Source organism: Rutilus rutilus (genome assembly GCF_951802725.1).
Source record: "Rutilus rutilus genome assembly, chromosome: 22".
NCBI classification, from domain to species: domain Eukaryota; kingdom Metazoa; phylum Chordata; class Actinopteri; order Cypriniformes; family Leuciscidae; genus Rutilus; species Rutilus rutilus.
In genome coordinates this window covers 6,667,971-6,676,510 of record NC_140227.1, presented here as the reverse complement: position 1 = coordinate 6,676,510, position 8,540 = coordinate 6,667,971, and positions in this window count along the sequence as shown.

The window sequence follows — 8,540 nt, the reverse complement described above, 5'->3', positions numbered from 1 at the left end:
GCAGTGCAGCCTTTTAAACTTGCCGGAGCAGTGACAAGCGCCTCTCACTGCTCTGCTCCTCCATTTCTGCTGGTTTCAGTCACGTGACGCTGGCTCTGAACGAAACGCATTGAGGAAACGCGTTGGCCTAGTACTTTTTGTCCCTTTCTGCTATTATAGTTTTTCAAGATAATAAATTCTTTGTTTACGAGGATAAGTCAGATCATTGGCAGAGGTATTTGTACACCATTGAGGACATATTTTTGGACCCGTGCAGCTTAGAACACTTGACAGTTATTACCAGTTAGCTAGTACCAGTTATTAAAGATAAAGTGGGGAAGGTGAACAGCTCAGTCAGATAATTACAGGCCAATAGCTCTGGCCAGTGTTATGTCCAAAGTGCTGGAGACAGTTCTATTGTGTAGACTTGAGAGGTACGTCCTGTCTACTGATAACCAATTTGGTTTTAAACGAAAGCATGGCACTGATTTATGTGTTTTTGCATTAAAGGAAATTTTAGATAAATATAACAGGCAAAATTCCACAATGATCTTGAGCTTCATTGATGCTTCTAAAGCATTCGATAGTGTTAATCATGACAAAAAAAAAGAGTAAGATCATGATTATCAGAAGTAGAGAAGATAGACAGTCAAACTTCCCTGACTTGTTTAAAACTAGATTAAAGTCGCATCTCTTCAGCCAGGCATTCATATAATATTTTTAATCTTACAGTTCAAATTACAATCTGGCCTCTAGTTAATAAACGCCAGAGGAGAACTGGCCCCCGACTGAGCCTGGGTTCTCCCAAGGTTTTTTTTTTTCTCCATTGGGTCACCTGATGGAGTTTTAGGACACCATTAGGTCACTTGATGGAGTTTTTCGGTTCCTTGCCACTGTTGCCTTTGGCTTGCTCGGTTGGGGATATTCTGGGGATATTTAATTTGATTTTATCAATCAATAAATTCCACTAGAAACAAACCTTGTTGGTCTGCTGCGGGTTGGTCTGTTGGTCCCTCCGGTGAGCCTGATGAAATTGAATTCAGTAAACAATCCCTTCGGATCATTCCCATGTTCTTAAAGGGGGCTGTCACACACTAAAAGTCAAAGGGCCTGCTCCAGGTGGGAGGAAGATCCCATATGGTCTAGCGGTCAGGATTCCTGGTTTTCACCCAGGCGGCCCGGGTTCGACTCCTGGTATGGGAAGTTAGGGTTGTCTTTGCTTCACTTATCGAGACAGCCAGCACGTCTGTCACTTTTAGCCAGCGGCGGAGCTTCAGCAACCTGATGGGTTGAGGTTCTGTCCCCGACCAGTGTTCCTTCGATAGCTCAGCTGGTAGAGCAGAGGACTCTTTTAATTTTTTCGTTTTATTAGCCCATAGTTTTTGTTATTATTATTATTGGATTGGTTGATTAATATAAAAAATGGACAGTCCAACAATAGGCTGCTTTGCCAGTGGGATAACGGTTACCATACAATACCATGCGTCTTTTCAAATGCATTGCATGAGTACTGTCACAAGGACCTTGCTTTACGACCAGTTTATAGTGTCTGTTATGCCATCGCAGGAATGGGAGGAAACTGAACCCCCTGGGCGAGGCCAAGGAGAGCTCCCTCCGGTGAGCCTGATGAAATTGAATTCAGTAAACAATCCCTTCGGATCATTCCCATGTTCTTAAAGGGGGCTGTCACACACTAAAAGTCAAAGGGCCTGCTCCAGGTGGGAGGAAGATCCCATATGGTCTAGCGGTCAGGATTCCTGGTTTTCACCCAGGCGGCCCGGGTTCGACTCCCGGTATTGGAAGTTAGGGTTGTCTTTGCTTCACTTATCGAGACAGCCAGCACGTCTGTCACTTTTAGCCAGCGGCGGAGCTTCAGCAACCTGATGGGTTGAGGTTCTGTCCCCGACCAGTGTTCCTTCGATAGCTCAGCTGGTAGAGCAGAGGACTCTTTTTATTATTTCGTTTTATTAGCCCATAGTTTTTGTTATTATTATTATTGGATTGGTTGATTAATATAAAAAATGGACAGTCCAACAATAGGCTGCTTTGCCAGTGGGATAACGGTTACCATACAATACCATGCGTCTTTTCAAATGCATTGCATGAGTACTGTCACAAGGACCTTGCTTTACGACCAGTTTATAGTGTCTGTTATGCCATCGCAGGAATGGGAGGAAACTGAACCCCCTGGGCGAGGCAAAGGAGAGCTCCCTCCGGTGAGCCTGATGAAATTGAATTCAGTAAACAATCCCTTCGGATCATTCCCATGTTCTTAAAGGGGGCGGTCACACACTAAAAGCCAAAGGGCCTGTTCCAGGTGGGAGGAGGATCCCATATGGTCTAGCGGTCAGGATTCCTGGTTTTCACCCAGGCGGCCCGGGTTCGACTCCCGGTATGGGAAGTTAGGGTTGTCTTTGCTTCACTTATCGAGACAGCCAGCACGTCTGTCACTTTTAGCCAGCGGCAGAGCTTCAGCAAGCTGATGGGTTGATGTTCTGTCCTCGACCAGTGTTCCTTCGATAGCTCAGCTGGTAGAGCGGAGGACTGTAGGTGGCAAGTTGGCAATCCTTAGGTCGCTGGTTCGACTCCGGCTCGAAGGAGGTCTTTTTCACACGCAAACAATTCCTTGGTCGTGCTTATTTCCCCTCAAGCCCGGCTGTGGGCCTCTACCAGATTTTCCAGCAAGACCACTAAGGCTTGTATTTTCCTCCAGGAGAGGAGACGTCTCTGACCCTGGATCCCAGTTCTTCCGCTGAGAAACTGTCACAGGCTCTGTAGGAATATCCTAACAACACCACAACTTGCCATGAAAACAAAGCAACCGAGATCCCCAACATGTGAGGCCTCCATCTCCAAGGTTTTTAAAGCAGGCCCCTCATCGGACCCCTTCCTGACGTTGGCTCCAGGCCTGTTAATGGCATGAGAAAAAGTAGATGTCATGACAGGCCTCTGCCCAGTCGAACACCGACAGGTCCCATGTAAGCTCCCGGACTCCTGGTTGGTGGGCCAGTGGCGCAATGGATAACGCGTCTGACTACGGATCAGAAGATTCTAGGTTCGACTCCTGGCTGGCTCGCTCTGCCTCTTTTGCTTCGCTGTCAGCCAATAGCCGTTTTAATTATTTCGTTTTATTAGCCCATAGTTTTTGTTATTATTATTATTGGATTGGTTGATTAATATAAAAAATTGACAGTCCAACAATAGGCTGCTTTGCCAGTGGGATAACGGTTACCATACAATACCATGCGTCTTTTCAAATGCATTGCATGAGTACTGTCACAAGGACCTTGCTTTACGACCAGTTTATAGTGTCTGTTATGCCATCGCAGGAATGGGAGGAAACTGAACCCCCTGGGCGAGGCAAAGGAGAGCTCCCTCCGGTGAGCCTGATGAAATTGAATTCAGTAAACAATCCCTTCGGATCATTCCCATGTTCTTAAAGGGGGCTGTCACACACTAAAAGTCAAAGGGCCTGCTCCAGGTGGGAGGAAGATCCCATATGGTCTAGTGGTCAGGATTCCTGGTTTTCACCCAGGCGGCCCGGGTTCGACTCCCGGTATGGGAAGTTAGGGTTGTCTTTGCTTCACTTATCGAGACAGCCAGCACGTCTGTCACTTTTAGCCAGCGGCAGAGCTTCAGCAAGCTGATGGGTTGATGTTCTGTCCTCGACCAGTGTTCCTTCGATAGCTCAGCTGGTAGAGCGGAGGACTGTAGGTGGTAAGTTGGCAATCCTTAGGTCGCTGGTTCGACTCCGGCTCGAAGGAGGTCTTTTTCACACGCAAACAATTCCTTGGCCATGCTTCTCGACGAGGCCGCTGAGATATTACTGCGGAATTTTGCAATCACGACCGCCGCTGGAGGGCAAAAGCTCATTCCTTGACCGGGAATCGAACCCAGGCCGCGGCGGTGAGAGCGCCGAATCCTAACCACTAGACCACCAGGGAAGGTCTGTTGACTATTTCCCCTCAAGCCCGGCTGTGGGCCTCTACCAGATTTTCCAGCAAGACCACTAAGGCTTGTATTTTCCTCCAGGAGAGGAGACGTCTCTGACCCTGGATCCCAGTTCTTCCGCTGAGAAACTGTCACAGGCTCTGTAGGAATATCCTAACAACACCACAACTTGCCATGAAAACAAAGCAACCGAGATCCCCAACATGTGAGGCCTCCATCTCCAAGGTTTTTAAACCAGGCCCCTCATCGGACCCCTTCCTGACGTTGGCTCCAGGCCTGTTAATGGCATGAGAAAAAGTAGATGTCATGACAGGCCTCTGCCCAGTCGAACACCGACAGGTCCCATGTAAGCTCCCGGACCCCTGGTTGGTGGGCCAGTGGCGCAATGGATAACGCGTCTGACTACGGATCAGAAGATTCTAGGTTCGACTCCTGGCTGGCTCGCTCTGCCTCTTTTGCTTCGCTGTCAGCCAATAGCCGTTTTAATTATTTCGTTTTATTAGCCCATAGTTTTTGTTATTATTATTATTGGATTGGTTGATTAATATAAAAAATTGACAGTCCAACAATAGGCTGCTTTGCCAGTGGGATAACGGTTACCATACAATACCATGCGTCTTTTCAAATGCATTGCATGAGTACTGTCACAAGGACCTTGCTTTACGACCAGTTTATAGTGTCTGTTATGCCATCGCAGGAATGGGAGGAAACTGAACCCCCTGGGCGAGGCCAAGGAGAGCTCCCTCCGGTGAGCCTGATGAAATTGAATTCAGTAAACAATCCCTTCGGATCATTCCCATGTTCTTAAAGGGGGCTGTCACACACTAAAAGTCAAAGGGCCTGCTCCAGGTGGGAGGAAGATCCCATATGGTCTAGCGGTCAGGATTCCTGGTTTTCACCCAGGGGGCCCGGGTTCGACTCCCGGTATGGGAAGTTAGGGTTGTCTTTGCTTCACTTATCGAGACAGCCAGCACGTCTGTCACTTTTAGCCAGCGACGGAGCTTCAGCAACCTGATGGGTTGAGGTTCTGTCCCCGACCAGTGTTCCTTCGATAGCTCAGCTGGTAGAGCAGAGGACTCTTTTTATTATTTCGTTTTATTAGCCCATAGTTTTTGTTATTATTATTATTGGATTGGTTGATTAATATAAAAAATGGACAGTCCAACAATAGGCTGCTTTGCCAGTGGGATAACGGTTACCATACAATACCATGCGTCTTTTCAAATGCATTGCATGAGTACTGTCACAAGGACCTTGCTTTACGACCAGTTTATAGTGTCTGTTATGCCATCGCAGGAATGGGAGGAAACTGAACCCCCTGGGCGAGGCAAAGGAGAGCTCCCTCCGGTGAGCCTGATGAAATTGAATTCAGTAAACAATCCCTTCGGATCATTCCCATGTTCTTAAAGGGGGCGGTCACACACTAAAAGCCAAAGGGCCTGCTCCAGGTGGGAGGAGGATCCCATATGGTCTAGCGGTCAGGATTCCTGGTTTTCACCCAGGCGGCCCGGGTTCGACTCCCGGTATGGGAAGTTAGGGTTGTCTTTGCTTCACTTATCGAGACAGCCAGCACGTCTGTCACTTTTAGCCAGCGGCAGAGCTTCAGCAAGCTGATGGGTTGATGTTCTGTCCTCGACCAGTGTTCCTTCGATAGCTCAGCTGGTAGAGCGGAGGACTGTAGGTGGCAAGTTGGCAATCCTTAGGTCGCTGGTTCGACTCCGGCTCGAAGGAGGTCTTTTTCACATGCAAACAATTCCTTGGTCGTGCTTATTTCCCCTCAAGCCCGGCTGTGGGCCTCTACCAGATTTTCCAGCAAGACCACTAAGGCTTGTATTTTCCTCCAGGAGAGGAGACGTCTCTGACCCTGGATCCCAGTTCTTCCGCTGAGAAACTGTCACAGGCTCTGTAGGAATATCCTAACAACACCACAACTTGCCATGAAAACAAAGCAACCGAGATCCCCAACATGTGAGGCCTCCATCTCCAAGGTTTTTAAAGCAGGCCCCTCATCGGACCCCTTCCTGACGTTGGCTCCAGGCCTGTTAATGGCATGAGAAAAAGTAGATGTCATGACAGGCCTCTGCCCAGTCGAACACCGACAGGTCCCATGTAAGCTCCCAGACCCCTGGTTGGTGGGCCAGTGGCGCAATGGATAACGCGTCTGACTACGGATCAGAAGATTCTAGGTTCGACTCCTGGCTGGCTCGCTCTGCCTCTTTTGCTTCGCTGTCAGCCAATAGCCGTTTTAATTATTTCGTTTTATTAGCCCATAGTTTTTGTTATTATTATTATTGGATTGGTTGATTAATATAAAAAATTGAGAGTCCAACAATAGGCTGCTTTGCCAGTGGGATAACGGTTACCATACAATACCATGCGTCTTTTCAAATGCATTGCATGAGTACTGTCACAAGGACCTTGCTTTACGACCAGTTTATAGTGTCTGTTATGCCATCGCAGGAATGGGAGGAAACTGAACCCCCTGGGCGAGGCAAAGGAGAGCTCCCTCCGGTGAGCCTGATGAAATTGAATTCAGTAAACAATCCCTTCGGATCATTCCCATGTTCTTAAAGGGGGCTGTCACACACTAAAAGTCAAAGGGCCTGCTCCAGGTGGGAGGAAGATCCCATATGGTCTAGCGGTCAGGGTTCCTGGTTTTCACCCAGGTGGCCCGGGTTCGACTCCCGGTATGGGAAGTTAGGGTTGTCTTTGCTTCACTTATCGAGACAGCCAGCACGTCTGTCACTTTTAGCCAGCGGCGGAGCTTCAGCAACCTGATGGGTTGAGGTTCTGTCCCCGACCAGTGTTCCTTCGATAGCTCAGCTGGTAGAGCAGAGGACTCTTTTTATTATTTCGTTTTATTAGCCCATAGTTTTTGTTATTATTATTATTGGATTGGTTGATTAATATAAAAAATGGACAGTCCAACAATAGGCTGCTTTGCCAGTGGGATAACGGTTACCATACAATACCATGCGTCTTTTCAAATGCATTGCATGAGTACTGTCACAAGGACCTTGCTTTACGACCAGTTTATAGTGTCTGTTATGCCATCGCAGGAATGGGAGGAAACTGAACCCCCTGGGCGAGGCAAAGGAGAGCTCCCTCCGGTGAGCCTGATGAAATTGAATTCAGTAAACAATCCCTTCGGATCATTCCCATGTTCTTAAAGGGGGCGGTCACACACTAAAAGCCAAAGGGCCTGCTCCAGGTGGGAGGAGGATCCAAATGGTCTAGCGGTCAGGATTCCTGGTTTTCACCCAGGCGGCCCGGGTTCGACTCCCGGTATGGGAAGTTAGGGTTGTCTTTGCTTCACTTATCGAGACAGCCAGCACGTCTGTCACTTTTAGCCAGCGGCAGAGCTTCAGCAAGCTGATGGGTTGATGTTCTGTCCTCGACCAGTGTTCCTTCGATAGCTCAGCTGGTAGAGCGGAGGACTGTAGGTGGCAAGTTGGCAATCCTTAGGTCGCTGGTTCGACTCCGGCTCGAAGGAGGTCTTTTTCACACGCAAACAATTCCTTGGCCGTGCTTCTCGACGAGGCCGCCGAGATATTACTGCGGAATTTGCAATCACGACCGCCGCTGGAGGGCAAAAGCTCATTCCCTGACCGGGAATCGAACCCGGGCCGCGGCGGTGAGAGCGCCGAATCCTAACCACTAGACCACCAGGGAAGGTCTGTTGACTATTTCCCCTCAAGCCCGGCTGTGGGCCTCTACCAGATTTTCCAGCAAGACCACTAAGGCTTGTATTTTCCTCCAGGAGAGGAGACGTCTCTGACCCTGGATCCCAGTTCTTCCGCTGAGAAACTGTCACAGGCTCTGTAGGAATATCCTAACAACACCACAACTTGCCATGAAAACAAAGCAACCGAGATCCCCAACATGTGAGGCCTCCATCTCCAAGGTTTTTAAAGCAGGCCCCTCATCGGACCCCTTCCTGACGTTGGCTCCAGGCCTGTTAATGGCATGAGAAAAAGTAGATGTCATGACAGGCCTCTGCCCAGTCGAACACCGACAGGTGCCATGTAAGCTCCCGGACCCCTGGTTGGTGGGCCAGTGGCGCAATGGATAACGCGTCTGACTACGGATCAGAAGATTCTAGGTTCGACTCCTGGCTGGCTCGCTCTGCCTCTTTTGCTTCGCTGTCAGCCAATAGCCGTTTTAATTATTTCGTTTTATTAGCCCATAGTTTTTGTTATTATTATTATTGGATTGGTTGATTAATATAAAAAATTGACAGTCCAACAATAGGCTGCTTTGCCAGTGGGATAACGGTTACCATACAATACCATGCGTCTTTTCAAATGCATTGCATGAGTACTGTCACAAGGACCTTGCTTTACGACCAGTTTATAGTGTCTGTTATGCCATCGCAGGAATGGGAGGAAACTGAACCCCCTGGGCGAGGCCAAGGAGAGCTCCCTCCGGTGAGCCTGATGAAATTGAATTCAGTAAACAATCCCTTCGGATCATTCCCATGTTCTTAAAGGGGGCTGTCACACACTAAAAGTCAAAGGGCCTGCTCCAGGTGGGAGGAAGATCCCATATGGTCTAGCGGTCAGGATTCCTGGTTTTCACCCAGGCGGCCCGGGTTCGACTCCCGGTATGGG